General features: G+C 45.6%; 1 protein-coding gene across 3 annotated transcripts in view; it reads left to right on the forward strand.

The window, feature by feature from the left end:
• The window catches only part of KANK4 (KN motif and ankyrin repeat domains 4), a 290,111-nt gene that overhangs the window by 11,469 nt on the left and 254,976 nt on the right, over positions 1 to 23,666 (forward strand). Inside the window, exon 2 of one of the 3 annotated variants that reach the window (XM_063939217.1) lies at positions 15,085 to 15,279. The exons of the other annotated variants lie outside the window; for them this stretch is intronic. The gene's annotated coding sequence lies outside the window, so the exon portion shown is untranslated. The remainder of the gene's footprint in view (positions 1 to 15,084; positions 15,280 to 23,666) is intronic. 3 annotated transcript variants of the gene reach the window in all.

The following is a 23,666-nucleotide window of genomic DNA, read 5'->3' on the forward strand; positions in this document are numbered from 1 at the left end:
CCCATTGTTTTGTATAGCATCAGAACCACTCCCAGGTCCCCTCTTAATCTGTCTCCTTTTGAAATCTTGTTTGGTCGACAACCGCATGTCATGATTAACCCTCAGGATGATTTGAAATGTAACAATGAAGTAACTGTAAAGTACTTGATTAACATGAGTAAGCAGTTGAGGAATCAAAATGATAATCTGAAGTTGATGATTCCTGATTTACCAGATAGTAATTGTCATGACATTGAACCTGGGGATTATGTAATGATACGAAATTTTCTACGCTCAGGTTGTCTTATTGATAGATGGGAAGGACCATACCAGGTCTTATTGACTAGCACCACAGCATTGAAGGTGGCTGAGAGAGAGACTTGGGTCCATTCATCCCACTGCAAAAAGGTTGCTGATCCAGAGAAGTCCCGTGATAAGGAACAGACGGTAGAGGTTGTATCACTGGAGTGTCTGTTCCAGGAGGACTGAGGCGGCACCTGAGCCTTGAAGACCGAAAGCAGTTGTCGACTCCCTTCTCCCTTTTATTGTTTTTCTCCACTTCCCATCCCCTCTTCCTTGAAATTTCTTTTTTCCCCCTTCTCATTCTTCTCTATTTCCTCCTCAAAGATGGACTTGCCCCAAGAGACTGTGATCCGGATTTTGATGTTAACCATGATGTTGACCAGAGCAGTCTGTTCCGGCGAGAGTACCATAGAGGTCGAGAGAGGATCTGGAATGGGTTCCGATTATGATGATGGAGGCGTAGTTTTCCAAGATCAACCAAACCAACAAGCAAAGGCGAGTATCAGAAAACGATCCGATAGAAGAAATTGTGATGGATTGTTAGCTGAAGAAAATTGTATCTGTAGGCTCTGTGATAATCTGGTTGAAGATGGATGCATAAAGAAATGCCAATCTAGTTTTAATATCCATATGGACCAGCATCCATTGAGTGACTATCACTCCTTAGTGGGTAACGTGTTAAACCAAACAGATTGTTGGGTATGCTCTCAAGTACCTCAGGGTCACAGCAAATCAGGGCTAGTACCATTTCCTTTAACGTTAGGGGAGGTACTTGAGCTAAATGGTGGGAGACCGGTGGACCGGAGGTTTAACATCTCCAGCCCTCCTAGTTTGAAGCTCCACCAATACCATGTGGATAGGTCCCTCTTATGTTTCAACATCTCCAATCCCAGAAAACCGGGAAATTGGGAAGTGTCATGGAGCAACCTTACCATGACCTTTTCACACAGAGCAGATAGAATGCCTACAGATACAGAGCTGGTACGCCACATAGCCAGTAGAGGAAAATCTTTCCGGTATCGATATACCTTAGGAAATAGGATTACTAGAGTTGGAGAGGTATCACCAGGATACTGTGCACATATCGTACAAACTGATACGTGCATTAGGCAGATGGAAGAATTAGGGTCAGGAGATTTCACCTGGAAGGTTTGTAACATGGTCATGTCCTTCTCCGTCCCATATGTTCTCCCCGATGATGCATATTTCATATGCGGGAGAAAGGCGTACAAGTGGCTTGCCCCAAACTCTGAAGGATTGTGTTATATTGGAAAAGTATTGCCTGAAGTGATGACTGTTACACATGACAAAATGAAGGACATACACCGTGGTGCCCAAGCTCCTTATACTCACACTCATTACGAGCACCGAGTTAAAAGACAACTGTCAGAAAGGTTAGAGCATCCGGCCTCTGATCTTATCCATGAATCCACCGGGATTCAGGTCCTGGTAGCGTTAGATTTCACTCGTACCGCTCGGGGAGTGATGAATTATAGATACATTTCCGCACTCGCCAATTTGTTAGATAATATCACTGAAATGTATGATGACACGTTTAGATACACTGGAAGAGAACTTCAAGCTTATAAAACAGAACTAGTTCAGCATAGGATGGTTCTTAATTATCTTACAGCAGTAACAGGCGGATATTGTGTTACATTGGCAACACAGTACGGCATAAAGTGTTGCACTTATATCACGAATAGCACCGAGGATCCGGTAGAGGTCATAGACCAAAAGATGGATGATATTCTCCAATTGAAGTGGGAATTTCGTCGGAAACACAATCTCACCCTTGCTGCTGTAGGAAATGAGCTGACTGGTTGGGTGTCATGGTTGAACCCGCGAAATTGGTTCTCCGGTTTGGGAGACTGGGCTCAAGGAGTCATAATGGATGTTGGAAAGTTTCTACTATGTATCTTGGGTGTCGTTATATCGATTGGATTGATATTTAGATGCGGGCAGGCTTTAATGAGGTGCAAACAAAGTACAAGAGTGATGAGCTTGAGGAGCGAGGAAACTGTAATTAACCTGGATTTGATTTATGACCCAATGATAGAAACCAGGATGGGATGAAAATGCGATTATACGGTCCGTTTCTTTCACCTGTTTTTCTGCTTTTCTCCAAGATACAAAGACCCCCTTGGACGAGGAAGTTGACGAGACGCTATACAGACAACAGACAAGCACCAAAGATGAAGTTTTGACCACTTGAGAAATGGACACTTGATGAACTTTGCCATGGATCCCCAGTTTCCCTAGTACATTTAAACTCACGCTAGCCCAACATTTTTTTGTAAATCCGATGGCTCTGACAAAGCTATTTGCTCATGCCCAAGGAGCAATACAGCGCAAAGAAGACGACTCTCAACAGATACCGAACACAACTTCGACGACAGATGTACATTTCCCTGACATAGAATATCATTGCATTTTCCATAAGTGTTCTTTATCTTCATCTCTACAACCCTCAGGTAATGACACACATAGACGATAGGGAATACAGGCACAGATATCAGCAACCACATACCTCCCCCATTCATGTATCATCAACTAAAATGTGCTCCCCATTTTGTTCAAAATCCGAAAAGAGCTCGGTAAAGTTTGACAGCCCATCCACAGACCTGTACCACAGGATAAGAAGGAATTCAAATGTATACTTCGCAATACCTCGAAGCTTGATGTACAACACGTACGGCACGATGATACATGACCCCCCAAACATGGATTCATACACACATGCTTCTGCTATCTCACTAGGTCATACCCTCTTCACACCTTCTCCTCTCTCCTCCCTTACCCAACCATGGAAATGTATTAACCCCTGACTTGCATTTTTCTCCTTAAATGTTTTGTGGCAGTTATTATTGACTGCCAAAGGGTGGACTGTCAAAGTCAGAAAAATGTCTCTATGCACGTTGCCATATTTGCACCGCACACTGGTCCGTGCTGCGCATGCGTACGCTCTCCCGTGAAGGCGCATACCCGCAATAGCGTGCACTCGCAGGCGCGGTATGCGTATTTACGGTAGAGTTTATGTAGTCGTAGCGTGCGACTCATTCGTTACATATTTTCACAATTAATGTAGTTTATAGATCATGATCCCTTTGATAGTTTCTGAAAGTTTGGTTAATATAGAAGGTCCCTGAGCTAAGGAATCCCTCTTTGTATCGTACGAAGGGTCTAACAGGAATCATACAGCAGTGTTTGGTACCCATCGGAAGAGTATTTAATTAGCAATATTCCGGTGTTGGTTTGGAGCGTATTAATCGCTCGTGCGAATAGTTATGGACATAAGAAGTTTATGTCCATTTCTACTATTTACTCATACTCAGGTATGCGGCGGGAAACCTAGTTCCCCACCCACCTGAGCTGTTTGAAATCGTCACAGCCCACCTGTATGAATCAACCTATGACCTTTTGTTGTGATACAGGGTCGAATTCCTTCATCCAATGGACAATGGGATTGTAGGGACTATGAGATTGCATTGTGTGTGGGGCATAAATAGGCAGGCCGACCACATCCAGCTCTCACTCTTCAACGGTTCTCATTGCTGAAAATCGGGTGCTGGATGTCCAGGCGCATGCGATCGTTTACCCTGTGCGTAAGTTTCTCTCCGTAATCATTGTCTTTCTGTGAGCCAATTTCTCTCATCTCTCTCCGTCTCTCTCTCTCTCTTTCCCTTCTCTTTCTCTCGTATCTCCCCTAGACTAGTATTGTATTGTATTAGATAGTATTGTATTTTGGTTAGGAAGTCTTTGTTATATTGTAGTGTATCATTTGTACTGTTATCCCCTTTTTACAAGTATACTAGATATAATACAGTTAATAGGCTTTGGACCCTAAACCAGTATCTGTGTATTTCCTATAGTGTTAAGTGTTCACTTGAGCGTCGGTGACGCTCAAGCAGCTTTGTAGTTAGTCAGGTTACACAAGGTTGCACTTACACCCTGTATTCACATTAAGGTATTCCGTGTATTTCATTGGTATAAGGTTTAGACATAAAGGTATAGCGTTGTGAGCGTCTGCGCCGCTGGTGATCTCCTCGTGGTCTCGAGCGTCCGCTACGCCATAGCGAATCATTACTCTAGTCATAGCCAATAACGTGTCCTGTGATCGCTGGGCCGTGAGCGAACGTGACGCTTGAGCGTCTCGCCTACGGCTGAGCGATCGTTACGCAACTAGCGTACCATTACGGTACTTCTTAAGTAAACAGCGTACAGTGTTCTTAGCTTCATAAAGGGTTGTTTATACGACAAGGGAATTTAGCATTGTCACCGAGCTGCCCAACGGCGGATATGGCAGACGGGCGACCCGGCGGCGGTTGGGGCAGTGACGGGGGGAGTGAAGTTACTTCACTCCCCCCGTCACCCGGCTCCATAGAAGTGCAGGCAAATATGGACGAGATCGTCCATATTGGCCTGCATACACAGCTGACGGGGCACCAGCGATGAACGAGCGCGGGGCCGCGCATTGTTCATCACTTGTGCCTCCACACTCAAAGATATGAACAGTATCTTGTTAATTAATGAACGAGTGATGTCGGCCAGTGTGTAGGGCCTATAAAATAGTACCCTGTTCACATCATAAATTGCAGTACGGGACCTATTTGACGCTCTAGTCCACATTTTTTCAACTAATTTGTAGAAATAGCCTATAGCAATGTATTTGTCGGGTATATGGCAGTAGGAAGGGGGTGATGTGAGCTCCCCCAATCATTTTAAAACCTTTGCTTCCACGACAGGAGCTATTTATGAATGTGGAAAAAGAGTAATTTTTAAAGCCCTGTTTATTGCTATTTTTCACTGCGGGTGGCATTTGATATGCCGGCTGTCAGGATCCCGGCGCTCACCATATCGATGCCGGAATCCCCACGTCCGGCATACCGACAACTATTCTCTCTCTTGGGGTGTCCACAGCACCTCTGGAGGGAGAATAAATAGCACCAGCGAGCGCGCAAGGGGCTCTTTTGCGCTCACCCCGCTGCCTGCATGCCGACGGTTGGGATCCCGACGCCCGAGTCCCAAGCGCCGGCATAACATACTACACCCGTCACTGGTTGTATACTGTAGTTGTGCTTCAATTAGTGTTTAGGAGGAGCACATATAGGGGCAGATTCAAGTAGTTGAATGGCTCCGGGCGGCATTAAACCTGGAGCTTTATCTACACAGTAAACATTGCAGGTAATTGAATCTGCCCCTTAGGTTGGACTGAGTGGAGTCCATACCAACGGCGGGATGTAATGCCGCCGGAGTCCGACGGCCGTGCGGGATGCCATGGTTTTGCCTTGTAAGTGATTGCCCCTTTAAAACACATCCGAGTTCGGCTGGCATCCCGCACGGCCGCCGGATCCGGGCGGCATTACATCCCGCCGCAAATGTAGGATATCTGTACCCATGCACCACCTGCATACATATACTGCATACATATATAGATTGTGTTTGCCGTATGGAATATTTTACGGTGCTGGATGAGGTGAAGGTTTTGACACATTCTTGATTTACCCGGAATTTGCAAAGCCTCTAATGCCACTTTCCCACTGCCACTAATACCCAGGTTATTGCCGGGATAACCCTGGGAAGGCTCAGAGGAAAAATATTAACTCGGGTCCAGTGATCTGGGAATCCAACTCTGCTAACTTGGGTCGCGGTGCGTGGTAAACGGGTTAGCAGGGTCGATTGAACCCAGCACCTGTTTGCTTCATAGGAAGAGCTGATGCTTGGAGATGCAGTGATGCCGCATACCCCGGCAGTAAGCCGGGTCCTGCCTCTAGTCTGAAAGCGATCTCAGCCGGGTCACACACAGGTTGGAGCTGTATATAAAATCCCAGGTGCGACCCAGCATTTTAATTTGCAAGGGGTATTAGTAACCAGTACTATTACTTTAAGTGGGATGCCTCTTGCTCTTCCCGGCACCATTATTTAAAGTACATAAATATGTGAAAGAGTGCAGTATATATTAGCAACCAGGTTGCATGTCTGATGTGCATCCAATTTCCCCCTTTTGGAGTCCTGATTTATACATTAGCTTCCAGATGGCGGATTTGCTTTATATACTGGCCACCAGGTGCCTGCTTTGGACTCCAGGAATAGTCCCTGCATTGTATAACTGCCACTATAATAGACTCCGTACTGTACCCCAACTTGACTTCATGTTTGATAGCTGCCACCAGAATGCTTTGTACACTAGCACCCAGAATAGGTTCTGCAGGTCCGTAACTAGGTGTGTGCCAGTGGTGCCTTGCACACAGCGCAACTGCACTGTGGGTGCACCATCTGGCAGCACTACCCGCGCAGCCGCTACCCGCGCTCTCTCATTGCCGCCGGCCGCTGTAGCACCGGCCTGCAAAGAACTGAAGCCAGAGCTGCGGGACAAAATTTAAGCCTCGCCCCCTCCAGAATTTGGCTCCACCCCTTCAAAGACCAATCACGTGTTGTGCTCTTGTGCTGTGTGTCTTGGCACTGGCAGCAGCTGTAGCCTCTGGGTGCCTCAGTCCCTCCACTGGCTGCAACATCCTATTACTACAGCCCATTGCCTGGTCCTCTTCCTGTAGACACTTTTTTGGCATAATATCACTTACATCTAGCATAATGTGTATTAAGGGGGACTCTGCTGCCATAATGTATAAAAAGCGGGACTCTGCTGCTGTAATGTGTAAAAGGGGGACTCTGCTGCCGTAATATGTAAATGTGGGACTCTGCTGCCGTAATATGTAAAAGGGGGACTCTGTTGCCGTAGTGTGTAAAAGAGGGACTCTGTTGCCGTAATGTGTAAAAGGGGGACTCTGTTGCCGTAATGTGTAAAAGGGGGACTCTGCTGTCGTAATGTGTAAAAGGGGGACTCTGCTGTCGTAATGTGTAAAAAGGGGGCTCTACCTGCCGTAATGTGTAAAAAGGGGGATTCTGCTGCAGTAATGTGTAAAAAGGAGGACTCTACTTGCCATAATGTGTAAAAGGGAGCTCTACCACACCCCTATATTTTTTACACGCACTGGCCCTATTTTAATTATGGTGGAGGGGACCGCCGATGCGTTTTTTTTGCACACAGCGCTAAAATGTCTAGTTACGGCACTGCAGTTCTGCATGCTATTTAATGTATAAGCGGTTTTGGTATGCATGACCAGCGGTCAGGAAACCGCCGATCAGCATACCAACGCCGTAATCCCAACGCGCAGATGGCCGGTGGGGGGGAGCTTCGCTAGCAGAACGAAACCCCTTGTGGGCTCGGTGGCGAGCTATGCTCGCAACAGGTTATATTCCCACTCTATAGGTGTCGTGGACACCCACGAGTGGGAATAGTCCCTGTTAGTCGGCATGCCGACTGTTGGGACTGTAAGGGGGCTGGATTCCGGCGTTGGTAATGTGACCGGCGGTCTCCTGAACGCCGATCACGTTACTGCCTCCCGTATAGGTAAGTGTGAGCCATGTTATTGCAGTCTGTAAGCAATGCCAGGATCTCTGTTGGCGGAAGTGGAGTCACTGGTGCCCAGTAAATTCTGGACCAGAAAGAAGTGATATTTTAGACCTGAAGCAGTTAAACACGCCCTGTGTTTCCTCTGCGGTATTGTAGACGCATTATTCATTATCACTGTTTATTGACAACCTTTTGCAGAAACAGTGAACTTCAGCTGAAACTGCTATTTTAGGGCATAGTTCCTCCTTTTATCTGCATCTTGATATGTCTGTAATCAGGCCCCGCGCTGGTCTCTCATCCCCTGCAGCGACAATCTGTATGCGGAAAGTGAAGGAGTTGGAAACTTGTCACCTGTACATGTTGCTGAAAAGGTCACTAACTTGGACCAGTTTAAGCGACATTACAGGTTGCCTTGTATACCAATGACCTGAATCTTGCAGACGGAGAGACACTGACGGAGGGTCTAGACAGGTACGAGGTGACCCATGAAAGAACAGTACTTCCAATGGCAAGGGAGAGCTAGCTACTCTGCAGAGCTTACACTCTAACACGCAGAGTGCACAGATCCAGCAGAAGGACAGTGTGTGTCAGCTCGCATGTTGCAGTGGGTCTGGGACTCGGGGTCAACAACAAAAAGGTCGACACACCTTAGGTCGACGCCAACTGGTCGACACACCTTAGGTTGGCATGTACAAAAGGTCGACATGGACAAAATGTTGACAGGAACAATGTCGACATGAGTTTTTTATGTTTTTTTGGTGTTGTTTTCTTCGTAGAGTGACCGGGATCCCAAATTAGTGCACCACGTCCCCTCGCATGGCTCGCTTCGCTCGCCGTGCTTCGGGCATGGTGCCTTCGCTCCGCTACCGCTTCGCTCGGCACAGATTACCGTTCCAATCGTAGTCCACGTGGATCGTTAAGTATGAAAAGGTTCCAAAAAATTGTGAAAAACTAATGTCGACCTTTTTCCATGTCGACCTTGTTCCTCTCGACCTTTTGTCCATGTCGACCTTTTGTCCACGTCGACCTAAGGTGTGTCGACCAATTGGTGTCGACCTAAGGTGTGTCAACCTTTTTGTTGTCGACCTGGAGTCCGGATACCGTTGCAGTGTGGTATGTACTCTGATGTTATAGTGTAGCTGCTTTCATATTTCACAGACATAACGGAGATACAGCGTTACATTATGTGCCTGGTTATTATAGGAAAGATGTATAACAGAGCTCACAATCTAATGCACATACAGAACAGAGTGACAGTGTGTGACAGGCTGCGTGTTACAGAATAGATGCAGAAGTGATTTAAGAGAGCTGTTCTGCAGAGTTTACACATGAAGAGACAGAGAACAGATACAACTGAAAGATAGTGTGCACCAGGCTGGGTGTTACAGAATGGTATGTGCCCGGGTATCATAAGATACCATAACTGGCGCTTAGTTGCCACTCAGGCGTGTAATGCCAAATCTAGGTCTTAACAGTATGCTACGTGACAGTGGTAGCAGTACCTAATAACCGAGTACAGGTGAGTGCTTAGTGAGGTCTGGGGGAACAGTCTGTGAACACGCTATTGCATATGTAACTGCGGAAGCAGCTGAATAACTTGGACAGCCAGTTGCAGCTTACACTGGTGGTGTAAGTGAGGAGACTGCATGCATGAGACTTGATAGCAGACTGGAACAAGCACAGGTAGGCTGCAGGATGCAGACAGCACACTGGTGTTAGGGGGAGATGGATAAGTCTAGCTCAGAATGGAGAGCGCTGATGTAGACTGAACCACAGGGAAGGAGCACACAGATAATTGTATCAGGAGCTGGAACTCGAGTAACAAATAATGCAGGTAACTGTATTAGAGGCTGGAACTCGGGAAACTGGGAACTGCTTCTACCACAGGGGACCAGGAGTCCTAGGAGACTTATTGTACTAGTAAGGTACAGATGGCCAGAAGCAGTTTAAATAAGGAGCTCTAACAGTGGATTGGTTGTGTGAGTCATGTGAGTGTGGGAATGCTGTATGTGGCTGGAATGACTCAGCTGACTTTAGGCAAGATGGCGGCGTCCTTGCTGCACCAGTTCGCAACTGACCTGTGCAAGTACGGGAATTGGCATTGTAGGGCTTGGGAAAAGCAATGCACTGGTGTCCTTACATACCCATTCACGGGAACCAATGAAATAAAAAAATCATAACTTTGAATATCCCACGCGGTGTCCCCAAATGCTTTCATACAGTGAATGGCTGTCAGCACTCTGATAAATGCAGCCATCCACCAATCAGCATGCTGACAGCCATTCACTGTCTTGTTGCAGGCTGGGAGGCGGGTAGAGAATGCAGCCTCGCCATTGTTTGTGTGACCACCACAAGCCCTGCTCGAATGTCCCTAGAATTGGGGGGCCCCAGGCAGCTGCCCAGTGTGCCTATACATTAAAATGGTCCTGGTGGTGGGTGGCTTATCATACATTTGCAAATGTGTGTGAATGAGGCTCCTGCATGTTATGCACAAACAGAACTGCAGCTCTTTACAGGGTCACAACAGTGTCCTGAAGGGGGGCAGTTACGTGACTGACGCCGGAATCCCGCCCCCTTACAGTCCGGACAGTCGGCATGCCGACTAACAGGGACTATTCCCACTCGTGGGTTTCCATGACACCTATAGACTCCATTCTGCTCACCCTACCCGTCGGCCATTTGCAAGCCGGGATTCCGGCGTTGGTATAGTGACCGGCGATTGGTTGCCATAGGCAAATTCTCCACAGGCTCACTTCTCTACTCTTTTCACTTCTTCATGAATAGACCCCTTAGTATGTTAAACGGCACATGTGTGTTTGAAATGTACAATTATATGTGGATTCTGTTATAATAAAAAGAAAGAAAAGAGGGATTTTGAGGCTAGATGTATGAGGACACATCTGTATATACACACAAATGCAGCTGCAAAAAAAACATTACACTGTCCGACCGATGTTACATACTGTACAACTACACAAAACAAACCCTCAATTCGCCATATCAATAACAAATAAATTATAGATAATCATAAAAGCAGCTCTGGATCCAGAAGACAAACATCTAAAACAGGACAGGAAGGCACTCATAGGAGGGAATTCAGTTGGTAGCGAGGTTTAGCGGTATCCAATAAAAAAATATTGTTGCTGGGTTTTCACCACTGAAAACCCCACGGCGCAAGTAAAAAAAAAAAAATAGATACTCACCTGCCCAGTGCTTTCCGGTGGTCTCCACGGCTTCCCGTGGTCTCCCCTACATCTTCCGACTGGGGAAGGGACTGATGGGAGTCCCAGTGGTTGCTGGGAGATGTAGTACTTCCAGTGTTCCATGAGTGCTGAGAGGTAAGTTTTGCCCTTGGAATAAGGTTCAGGGGCACGCTATGTGGGCCTTTAGGGTACTTGGTTGTCCGGTATACAAAATCTTAAAAGTTCATAAGGGGAAGGGACTATTGTGTCACTGGTAGTGGTACCAGGTGGAATGGCAGGACCACCAGGAGATCTGTCGGGCCTTGGTAATAGTGGTCCTATATGGACGCATGACCCTGTCCCATTGCAAGTACTGTGTTGGGCAGCTTGGTTAGTATAATGGTTATCATCATGGCCTCACAGCACTGAGGTCTTGCATTCGATTCGCCTTCATGACCCTAACTGTGTGCAGTTTGTATATTCACCTCATGCTTGTGTGGGTTTCCTCCCACAGCGGCACGGCAGTATGTCCTGGATGTCATCCCGGTGGGGGTTCCTTCTTAAACCATTGTTATTATTGTCTCTGAGACAGAATATCGGATGGCCAGGATGGAAAAATAGCGGAAAGGTATCCACTTGGTTACTGGGTGTGCACCTCCTTGAAGACAGTTAAGGGGATCATGCTAATTGGTTGTCCTTGAAATAAGTTGCGATGGTATGGACAGATTTGCTGGGGAACTTTGCATGGATAATATCCTGGATAAGTTCCTGACCCACAGAATGGGTTATAACACTGCGCTTATGGTTGTCACCAGAACATAGCTTAAGGTTGCCAGTTGGAAGGGCACAGCATACGTGTCCCGCAGAACCCATGCTTATTGGATGGCAGGTGACGGCACTTGATTGATACTGTTTTCTTTAAGGTTAATAAAGAATAAATGTCATATTTTATTCTGTGGACGTTCAAATGGATTAGTAGCTTCCCGGGTCATAGGTCATATTTACATTTACTGTCCTAGGTATTTCTCTGTGTGCCAGACTGAGACTGTCTGTGTCCATGAATAGGTGAGCAGTTTCCTTCCTCAACTATATCTTAGATGTTGTGTTCTGCTCTGATAATCTCTGTATACATACTGTATATATTTCTGTTTGGTCCTATAGATTGAAAGCTTGTGAGCAGGGCCTTCCTACCTCTATGACTGTTATCACCCAGTTTGTTATTGTTATTTCAAATTGTAAAGCGCAACGGAATTTGCTGCGCTATATAAGAAACTGTTAATAAATAAATAATACTAATAGCAGATTTATGTGACATAACATTTAGATCTCCTTCAGATGACTAAATCTGCCAACGTTGTTTCCAACTGTTTTGAACATCAGACTAGGAATGGGCATTGGTGGGTTATTCATCGATGGTTGTCATCGATGGTACCATCAGTTGTTAACCTCGATGGTATAAAACCATTCACAAGTAAATAATCGATGGTTTAACACTGATGGTCATCCTTGCGCTATGTATTAGTACTCCGCCGGCCAATCAGAGCCCGGGGTCAGAGTTTGGTGGGTCCGTCAGGGGCGAAGCTAAGCTCTGTACCTGGTATTAAGCATGGAGGAGAAAAACATCAAAATCGGTGTGTTTCTACCATCAATGGTGGAGAACCATTGGTTATTTTTAATCGATGGCACAACTATTTGATATTGGCCATCAACCATTGATGTTTTGTAATCATCGATGGTCGATGGCTATCCCTATATCAGACAATCAGAGCAGAGATAGTAGAAGCCATGGCCCAGTATCGGATAATTTAGCTTGATTTTCAAGTGTTTAGAGCTGTACCCTGGATCACACCGCTGACATCTACAGGCACAGAGATCTCTGGATCCTTCTGCAAATGCCCCTTTTGAAACATCAATGGTGACATGCAGGGTGTGAGGGAATTGGGTAGACTTAACGCACACAAAGCTAGACTTTTTTTACTTGGGTCATGAATTGTTGCTAGTATGTACTAATGCAGGAGACTTCACAGAATTCTGCAGCAGAAGGCTAATTAGCTCTGCAGACCACATACCCCATTATTCTCAGTGGGGACTACAATCTGACCTCTATTAACCAAACTGACATTGGTCTCTTTGTGACCATTTTTGGAGGAGAAGAATCTTTCAATCCTACCCCACAATCTCCAGTCAGCTCCGGAAACTGACATGGGGGATAATTCAGACCTGATCACTAGGCTGCGTTTTCGTACAGCCTGCGATCAGGTCTGAAATGCGTATGCACCGCAATGCGCAGGCATGGCGGGGAGCGCCGGGCAGCACTGAGATGGTGCAAAAAAGGCTATCGCACGGGCGATCGCAAGGTGATTGGCAGGAAGAGGCCGTTTGTGGGTGGCAACTGACCGTTTTAGAGGAGTGTCCGGAGAAACGCAGGAGGATCCAGGCGTCTGGAGGGAGGGTTTCTGACGTCGGCTCCGGCCCCGATCATCGCACTGGAAGAGTAATGGTGCCCATACACTTGTGCGATGCCCCGCAACGCAACATTGCGGGGCATCGCACCTGAACTGCCGAAAAGCTTACCATGCGATAGATCGCATGGTAATCACGTGATGGGCACGTCACCGGCGGGTGCCCATTGCACATCGCAGTGCGATATATAGCATGTGTTTCTAGAAACACATGCGCTCGCACTGCGATTTGATAAATATTATGTGCAGCACATAATATCTTGAGACGCGATATTCGACCAGCGTGCCCGCGCATCGCGCCGAAAGGTACTAAAATGTGCATACAATCCTTCGATTTCTCTCACAGATGTGGTCGAAATCGAAGGCTAGTACCGATAATCTCACAAGTGTATGGGCACCATAACGGCCCCCATCCACTAGTCCGATTTGGGCACTTTTCTTCAGATTTCGACAAATCTGACCGAAAAATCGGAAGAAAAGTGCACTCCCGTGTCAGATACTGTGTATGTCGGAACTACAGATCTTTGTGGCTGCCCCAACTATTTATCGGAATCTGAAGAAATCAGGTGCACATCGGAGTGTTTTTTTTACTTCAGATGTATCTGATCAGATTCATCTGAAGCGTCACTTGACTGGCATCTCCCTGGACACTCCCACCCACCACAGGACGCGGCGGCAGCAGCAGCATCAGATCAATCACATGTAGCATGTGTGCATCAGATATATCTGATGCGATCTGGCACATGATAGATTGCATCAGATATATCTGAAGTGAATGTAGTGAAAAGTAAAGCCAGGGTCCGATCTGATTCCCGAGAAGCTCCCGGGAGAGTTCAAGAGAAATCTGATGCGATCTGCAGTTCAGACAAGTTTAAGTCCTGGGCTGTGCAGAGACTGCACAAACTTGTGTTTGTGCAGCTCTCCTGCACATGCGATCGTACCCCTGCACAGCCATTTCCCCCTCCCCCTGTAGGCGGCGACTACCTGATCGCTGGGATGCAAAAACGCACCCTAGCGATCAGTTCTGAATTACCCCCATAGTGCACAAGTGCAATGTCAGATTTCCCCTGGAGTAGTATGAAAGACTCCTCCGATGCAACCGTGCTCTATCTCGTAGGTACATCGGTTACCGCTGTTCCTGCGAGTTGTCTATTATTAATACATAGGCCCCTAACTGAGTAAAAGCTGAGACTAGTGTGAGCCCCACCATGGAGGGTGATCTTTATTTTTTCCTCCTGTCTCTAACACTGATTTCTAGAACAGACACTGAGAGGGAACATATTGAAACCCATTCTTTATATTATTATATTATTATGTGACCTCTACAGTTTGCACAGTACTTTTCCCTCTGCATCAACAAAGCTTAAGAAACACTTCAGATTCCAAGCAAACCTCAGCCGCCGGCAGGTTCAATACACAGTCACGTTCCTTGTACGTGATTTAAGTGACACCACTCAGCGGCTTACCCCTTCTACAGGGGTGTATGATACAGGCATTTTAAACAATGGGGGACATTTAAACAATGGAGGAATAGTGGCCTGCTTACAGAAAATATTCCTAGTGTATACCTCGCTGCGTTACATCACTACAATGCCAAGACGTTATTTGATCTGTCGTACATGAAAGAAAGCAATATTAAGATTAATATTTTACAATTATGAGTGGGAGCCACAGTGTTGTATAGTTTCCAGGAGGTTTGGGAGATAAAGCTGTAAAACGCTTTTCTGTTTTTTTGTGTTTTAAGGAAGGACAGCGCAGGCAGAACACACTGGGCAAGTTTTGCAGAAGGCAGATTTTTTCATACTCCTTAAGAAAGAGGTTGTCAGCATCTGGTTGATCAAGTAAGAATGTAGAGCCATCCCACTCTCAGTCACTTACACACAGAGCTACATATACAGTCTGCGAACCTGCAGCTACCAGGCGGCCACACATTAACAAGGTAAGGCAAGCCGATCTCTTCACTTGTTCCTTATTTTATTCGTATCCACGACAGAGGAGAATGTCAGGCTAACAGTGACTGTTCATGTGCGTTCTATGGAATATCAGGGTAGACTTCCCAGCTGTTTCCTTGCAGATAAACCGTTCTCTGCTGTCACCCCCCCCTCCCCTATTCCTAGTAAATTCCTATATGGCTTTCCCACCTATTGAAAACAATGAATTCACTATGAAAATAGGAAAGAATGACATATCTTTGTATTGGCAGAATTATTGTACGTGTTTTCCCAGAGCCAAAGCAAACAAACACATGTTCTCACCCATAAAATGATTTGCACCGTAGAAGGAGAAAGCGAGGTTGTTTAGTTCAGTGGCTTGATAAAAATGACTGAATATAAAGACCCTTATAGGGGCCTCTAATAGGAAACATACGATCGTACAAGGGTCCCCGGTGGTGCTTTGCCAAACCTGGATCTGGAAGAAGAAAAGAGAAATTTAATAAATGGTTAATCCCAAATATTCATAACGAGACTCGTCTAATACTCCCCTGACCCCCTCTGGCTTTGCAGCCCCCATTACTTGGAACATAAGGGAGTTAATTAGCCAATGCAGATTTTTTAACATCCAGGAATGGAAGTTTGCTCTTCAAGAGAGGTGGGTGTGTGCTGTTGTGTTCCTAACAAAGAGAGAACTTTGTTATACCCTGTAAGAGTGCTTGTATTGTTTCACAACGCCGACTCTGCTTTACCATTTGGGCTGTGGTCTAGGATTTTGTCAATTACTCATTTTGCTTTCACTGTGTTCCTAAAATTGTGTCTTGCTTGCTATATTATTGTCTATGCTGTTGTTGCTTTTTGGTATGTTCTGAGTATTCATAAGCCACAGACAGATTTTTCTTTTTTTTTTTTCGTTGTTTGCTACTTTGCTAGAACCCCAGAGCAATTTTCTTTAACCTTTTAGGTGACTGGGACGGGTTGTGACTATTTACGGCAGTGAAAGTGTTAGCTGCTCTATCATGATGCAGTCCATACTATCTGTCTGTCACGTGGATGTAGATTATCTGTGTGTAGGAACATGATGTCTTGAGTCTTTATCGCTTTTATGGTGATAAGCTGCTAAACGCTGCAAAGACAACACCAACCAGTTTGGAGGATGTGGATTCAGTTCTGGTAGTGAATTACAAAGATATGGCTCATCTTTATCTGTGGCGGTTTTCTGCCATGTAAAACTTCTCTGATTATCTGGTAAATCTCTTTGTGCTGCTGCAAACGGAGAACAATTAACCACCAGCTAAAGTGATGCTGCATCAGTTTAAAGGAACATTGCCCTGTCTAAGCATGATGATGATGATGATGATGATGATGATTGATTATTATTGTTAAGATTATTATTAATTTGTTAAGATTATTTATAATGTATTGTTGTGAGCATTTGCTGGCTTTTGGTAGCACGCCCCCGCCCCCTCACCCTAAATTTTTTGGGATTGTTTCTAACCCATGTACTTGTATGCTGAAGAGACTGCAGCTGAAATGTATCAAACATGCTGGAACAGTAATTAGTTTCAGCTTTCTCATTCCCCACCTGCCATATAACTCCAAAACGTAGCTTTACAGGCAACCACATATACTGTGCTAGTGTATTGTGTTCCTTTGTTTTTGCTTTTTTTTTTTTTTTGCTTGGTTTTTGTTAACTTTTGGAGCAATGTTACTGCAGTCTTGAAGACCTAGAGATGAGGGCGTTACACACTAGGCGATTTTATCCTAAAAAATTAACGATATCGACATAAATCATACTTGTCTACACTCCCGGAATGGCCGGGAGGCTCCCGAAAATTGGGTGGTCCTCCCAGCCCCCCGGAAAGGTGGGCAAGCCTCCCGCATTCCCTGCAGCCCCTCCACACCCCTCCTCGGCCACCCGCTGCAGAGAACAAGTGGGCGGTCCGAGGGAGCGATTTGCGCTGAATTGCGTCATCGTAGCTCTGCCCCCCGCTATACAGTGCCTATTTTCTCGGCACTGCATAGCGGGGGCGGAGCCACAATGACACAATCCTTATGCCACGCCCTGTACTGCCCACTTCCCTGTCGGTCATGCCCCCGGACCGCCCATTTTGCTGCCGACCACGCCCCCATGCACCTACAACACTGCCTCCTCCCGGAGGAGGGGGCAGCAAAGTAGGTAAGTGTGACATAAATGTTGTTATGGTTTATTTTTAGGCTTATACCGTCCAGGGTGTATGGGGGCAATATTGGTGACCAATGAACGATGCGCTCTCCCGCACGCCGTTAAGCGATCACCAGCATTAAGCTGACATGCAGCTCAACCTGTCCAATGTCGGGCTGAGCTGCATGATCGGGAATTCCGGCGGTGATGTCACTAAACGTTATCGTTGAACAATAACGTTCAGTGTGTAAGCATTTTATTGCTATATCGTTTAACGCTTTAGACGTCCATCGACGGCAATTCCCCGTCGCGTAGTGTGTACCCACCTATAGATTTACCACGGTGCGGATTGTCAAATGCCGCCTATCGGTGACGTCTTAGACCAATTTGTTTTAAAGAAGCAATAGGAATAAATGTTAAACCAGACATTTATAGTATTTCCATTACTGTTTGAAAACTATTGCTCAAAGTCACCAATGATCTGCGACACTGACAAAGCTGGGCGTACATGCTACAATTATCTGGTCGATCCGCCTAATATCGCCAGATTGCCCAGATAATTGTATGCATGAGATCGATTCGAAAACATTGCTTGGTCAGGCATGTCAGCATCAGGCAATGTATGCCCTGCCGTGGTCAACCGACGGACATGTCCCCTGTTCCTTCACATGGGAAAGAATAGTCAAATATCTCCTCCCCAGGGGTAAGCACAGATATCATGGCCAATACACTGTGAGATATATCACAGGGGAGGAACGGGGAAATGTGTCCTCCCCAGGGGCGGAGCACAATATCGTGGCCAATACACTGAGAGATATATCACAGGGGAGGAACAATGACATGTCTCCTCCCCAGGGGCGGAGAACACATCATAGCCAATACATTGTTAGATATATCAAGGGGAGGAACAATTACATGTCTCCACCCCAGGGGCGGAGCACAGATATTGTGGCCAATACACTGTTACAGGCTACCAGATAAAATGCATGTTGGTCTGACAGGCATTTTATCTGCACGTGTATGCCCAGTATTCGTGTTGCAGATATTACCATGATTATGTGATTTTTGTTTTTAAAGGGCAAATCATGATTTAATTTTTTTTTTATTTTTTTTTTAAAGCTGCCTTAAATTTTATGGCCAAATCATCCAAAAAGTGGCACTTTTGAGAAATCGGGACCTATTACATTTATCCCAATAAGTTTTAATGTTAAATCGCATACATTTGTTAAAGTATTTCTTAGTCAGTGGGCCATAGGGGACATAGTCTCTGCATGGCCATCAATAATAAAGAAGCCATACAGAAAGCAAAGGGAGAAGAACTAAACAAGTATAAAACAATGGTGACCCGTTACGGACATGTACAAAATTATAAGGCTCCACAGTTGAATGGAATTCCAACAGCTAACCCCCTCCCCCCCATCCAGCTGTTAACTTTTTACGCATGCATTATTAGATCCACTCTGAATGTGGTTGGAAACACCAAGAATTAACTTGTCCAGATCTTGGTGATCAATGTGATTTGTGACACTGAATATGTAGGGGACCAAATAAAGAAGAAGAAAATAATAAAAAATAAATAAAAATATATATATATAATTATTATTTTATTTTTTAAATAGATTACTCAAAATATAATATAAGTAGCTATCTATGATAAATTAAGTCACCGGATAAGTGGCAAGAATTTGGGTATTTTGCATGAAAAAACTGTGATGCAAACCACTGAGAGTAGAGCCAATGAAATATGGTGCTAATAGCAAGCCAAGACATTCTATGCATGTAACTAAGTTAATGAAAACATACGTGTAAGCCACTGAGATGACTGGAAAGGGAAACCGAGAGAGACTGAGGGTAAGGGAGCTCAGAGCTGAAGCCTCTGATCTAGCAGGTACAGTAAGTTAAAGTGTGGGGGGGGGGGGGTCTCACACAGAAGGGAAGTGTATATGAGAATATTATTATGCTTTATATGGCAAAACATAGTTTCTGCAGGGCCTTTCAGAGTACATTAACAGTATGAACAAAACAGTACTGCAGCAGCAGTCATGATACACAAATAAGGAGTGCCATCTGTACATCCATATGCAAAGGCTCAATGCCACTTTTGGCTGTAGGGAGGAGATGATGTTATAAGTAAGGGAAGGAAAATCACATAAGGGAAGAGGGCTCTGCTCATGGGAACTTACAATCTACGGAGGACAGACAGGGGTGACACAAAGAGGAGAGACATTGATGAAGAGCATGGTGTAGTTGGTTAGGATGAAGGCTGGATGGCTTTGATAAAGAAGTGGGTCTTCAGAGTCCCTTTAAAGCTTTGTAAAGAGATGTCTGATAGGGAGAGGCAGAGAATTCCAGTGGTAGTGAGTTACACAGGCAAAGTCTTACAGGAGGGAGAGGGTGGCAGTAATCAGTATGGTGGAGAGGATAATTTGCTGAGTGAAGTGGGAGGGTTGGAAAGTGAATAGAAGATTGGATGAGGGCTTTCCGAGTGTGAGAACCTGAATTAGGTTCTGAAGGAGAAGGGGAGCCAGCGGCAGGGCCTGTAGGAGGGGGTCAGACACAGTAGAGAGAGGTGGGCGATGGGAGATGGGGAGGCCAGGTAAGATGAGGTTACAGTAGTACAGTCTAGAGATGACCAGTGAGTGGATGAGGGTCTTAGTTGCCTCCAGGGTGAGAAAGGGTCTGATACCTAAAGTAATGAAACAATTAAGAACTGGTACCATAGTGGCATAGACTAAATCAGTGCAGGACATTGTGTAAACCAGTGGTTGTCGACGCTAATCCTCAAGTTCCCCAACAGGTCATGTTTTAAAGTGAATGCCATCTGTGGGAGCAGGTGGAATAATTACTGACCCAGCAAAATAGATGAACTCACCCGTGCACGATTAAAGAAATCCACAAAACATGATCTTGTGTAAGTTAGGGATAGGCATAGAATATTAGTGGTGACAGTTGTGTAGGGTATTCAAAAACAAATGGTCTTACAAGTTGTGGGAGGGAGAACTCTGGGAGGATGCAATATTCTTCATGTAGTTTTTGTCCCTTTTTTTAATGTCTTAATTGTTGGTGGAAGGTTTAGACCCATAATGTAAGATCGTCTATAGCAGAGGTTCTCAAACTCGGTCCTCGGGGGCCCACACAGTGCATGTTTTGCAGATAACCCAGCAGGTGCACAGGTGTATTAATTACTCACTGACTCATTTTAAAAGGTCCACAGGTGGAGCCAATTATTTAACTTGCTATTCTGTGAGGAGACTTGCAAAACATGCACTCTGTGGGCCCCCGAGGACAGAGTTTGAGAACCTCTGGTCTATAGAATCCCTCGGGAGTCTCTTGTAGATGCTTCTCTATATGGACATTTTTTTTGCAATTCTGAATCATGTGGCTGTCTTCAAATGCTGATTAAACATAACTTGAAAAAAAAAAATAGATTTGAAAAATGATGTTTTCCAAGTAGCACTTCAGGCAGCTGACATGTCGTGGCTGCAGAGTAAATAAATATGAGGATACAAATCCCTTATCACCTTCTGTTTATCCATGTAGAAATCCACTTATTAGTCTCATTGTAAGGAAAGGAAATTGGACGCTACTGCCGCATATCCAGTAACAAACATACAAAGTGCAGAAAACCACAAGCAGGGCTCAAGGACCACTCCATGGGACTTGCCGATATCTAAGCATGTCTAAGATGTCCATTTAAATTTGAAAATATATTGGGCCTGCTTCAGAGTTGGATGCAGAAGCGCAAGCAGCAGCGTCTTTATGCAATTGCCAATATAAACTTCTTCCCTTGTGTACATCCATGTGGCCAGATGTGCAAGGACTGAGACAGTATGGGTAATTCAGACCTGATCGCTGCTGTGCGTTTTCGCACAGTGGGCGACCAGATCTGAATTACGCATGCTTATGCGCCGGCACGTCGCACAACAGCACCGGGCATCGGTGCTTAGCAATGGGATGGTGCGAAAAAAACTATTTCACGGGCGAATGACCGGAAGAGGCCGTTTGTGGGTGGCAACTGACCGTTTTACAGGAGTGTCCTGAAAAACGCAGGAGGGACCAGGCGTTTTCAGGGAGGGTATATGACATCAGCTCAGGCCCCGATCAGCAGCATCACATCGCAGCGGCCGAGTAAGTCCTGGGCTGAGCAGAAACTGCACAAACAGATGTTTGTGCAGCTCTGCTACAAATGCGATTGCACACCTGCACAGCAATTTATCCCTCCCCCTGTAGGTGGCGACTATCTGATCGCAGGGCTGCAAAAAACGCAGCCCAGAGATCAGATCTGAATTACCCTTACCGACCTTATATACACACACACACACACACACACACACACACACACACACACACAAATTGGTGCAGCTTTATACTCTACCATTGGTCGCACCTTTGAAACGGTTCCGGCATGAATGGTCGACCATATTATGGTCGACAGTCATTAGGTCGACCACTATTGGTCGACATTGACATGGTCGACACATGAAATAGGTCGACCCATGAAAAGGTCGACATGAGTTTTGTAAGTTTTTTTTGCGTAAAGTGACTGGGAACCCCAATTAGTGCACCGCGTCCCCTCGCATGGCTCGCTTCACTCGCCATGCTTCGGGCATGGTGCCTTCGCTTCGCTCGGCACAGATTACCGTTCCAATCGTAGTCCACGTGGATAGTAAATTATGGAAAAGTTCCCCAAAAGAAAAAAATTTACAAAATGCATGTCGACCATTTTCATGTGTCGACCATGTTCATGTGTCGACCACGTGTCCATGTCGACCATGTCAATGTCGACCAATAGTGGTCGACCTAATGACTGTCGACCATAACATGGTCGACCATCTGAACGGATACCCTTTGAAACTTGTTTCAGTTCTATTGCAGGTACAGTTTCTCCCTCCGGCTACAGCCTTCTATGGTGGAGTTGTGTGTCTATGAATGCACACGCTTTCACTGGCATACCTATGACACTCCCACAACACACCAATTAAACGGACTATTGTTGCAAGTTTTTAAAAGTTTTTGCACATGCGCAGTTGCAAAAAAAAAAAAAATAGCTTGAATAATACAAGAACATCTGCAATGAGCATGTACAACTGAATGAATACGGCGCATTGTGTTTGTAACTTTGACTCTCATTACAAACATGCTTACTGTACTTTAAATGGAAATTGTTGTCATTTTAATAATATTAATGAGGGACTACGTGTATTACTTATAATCCCCCTGCAATATAAAACCCTGACTGAGGTATTGTAGATATTTTCATACAGACTATCACTACATTAACCTTTATATAGTGCCAGCATATCACACTGTAATCTAAGTCCCTGCCCCAGAGGAACTCACACTCAAACTGATGCTAACATACTGTTATTAACAGCAGGTAGACTTTGTGTACTTCGTCTGCTCTTCTGTGCAGTGGTTATTATGTGACTGAAGTGCAGACACAGTGATATTTATGTGCTCTCTCCGCCTGGGCATTGTCTTATTCTGCATTCTGATTGGTTCCCTATAGCTGTCAGTGGCAGCTGCAGTGGGAGATCATCGCCGGTTGTAATGTATGTCACTAGTTATCCCACGCCTGTCCTAGCCTCTGTACTCTTCTTTCTGTTGTGTCTGCTTATGTACTCTAGTGCCGTCTGGACTGACCTCTGCTGTGTACACACACTATTGATTGTCACCTGGACCGACCTCTGCCTGTGTATTCCAAATCTATTTACTTGCGGCCCGGACTTTTGCCGCCAGTTGCTGTTCTAAAGCGACCTGCAAATTTTTTGCAGCGCTGCGAGCAGATAGTCGCCGCCCATAGGGGAGTGTATTTTCACTTTGCAAGTGTGCGATCGCATGTGCAGCCGGGCGGTACAAAAAAGTTTTGTGCAGTTTCTGAGTAGCTCAGAACTTACTCAGCCGCTGCGATCACATCAGCCTATCCGGGCCCGGAATTGACGTCAGACGCCCGCCCTGCAAACGCTTGGACACGCCTGCGTTTTTCCAAACACTCACAGAAAATGGTCAGTTGCCACCCACAAACGCCTTCTTCCTGTCAGTCTTCTTGCGATCGGCTGTGCGAACGGATTCTCCGTACAATCCATCGCTGGGCAACGATCCGCTTTGTACTTGTACTATGCGCCTGCGCATTGCGGTGCATACACATGCGCCGTTATGACCTGATCGCAGCGCAGCGAAAAAAACTAGCGTGCGATCAGGTCTGAATTACCCCCAATGTAATAAGAGAGG

Source organism: Pseudophryne corroboree, chromosome 9, assembly GCF_028390025.1.
Source record: "Pseudophryne corroboree isolate aPseCor3 chromosome 9, aPseCor3.hap2, whole genome shotgun sequence".
NCBI classification, from domain to species: domain Eukaryota; kingdom Metazoa; phylum Chordata; class Amphibia; order Anura; family Myobatrachidae; genus Pseudophryne; species Pseudophryne corroboree.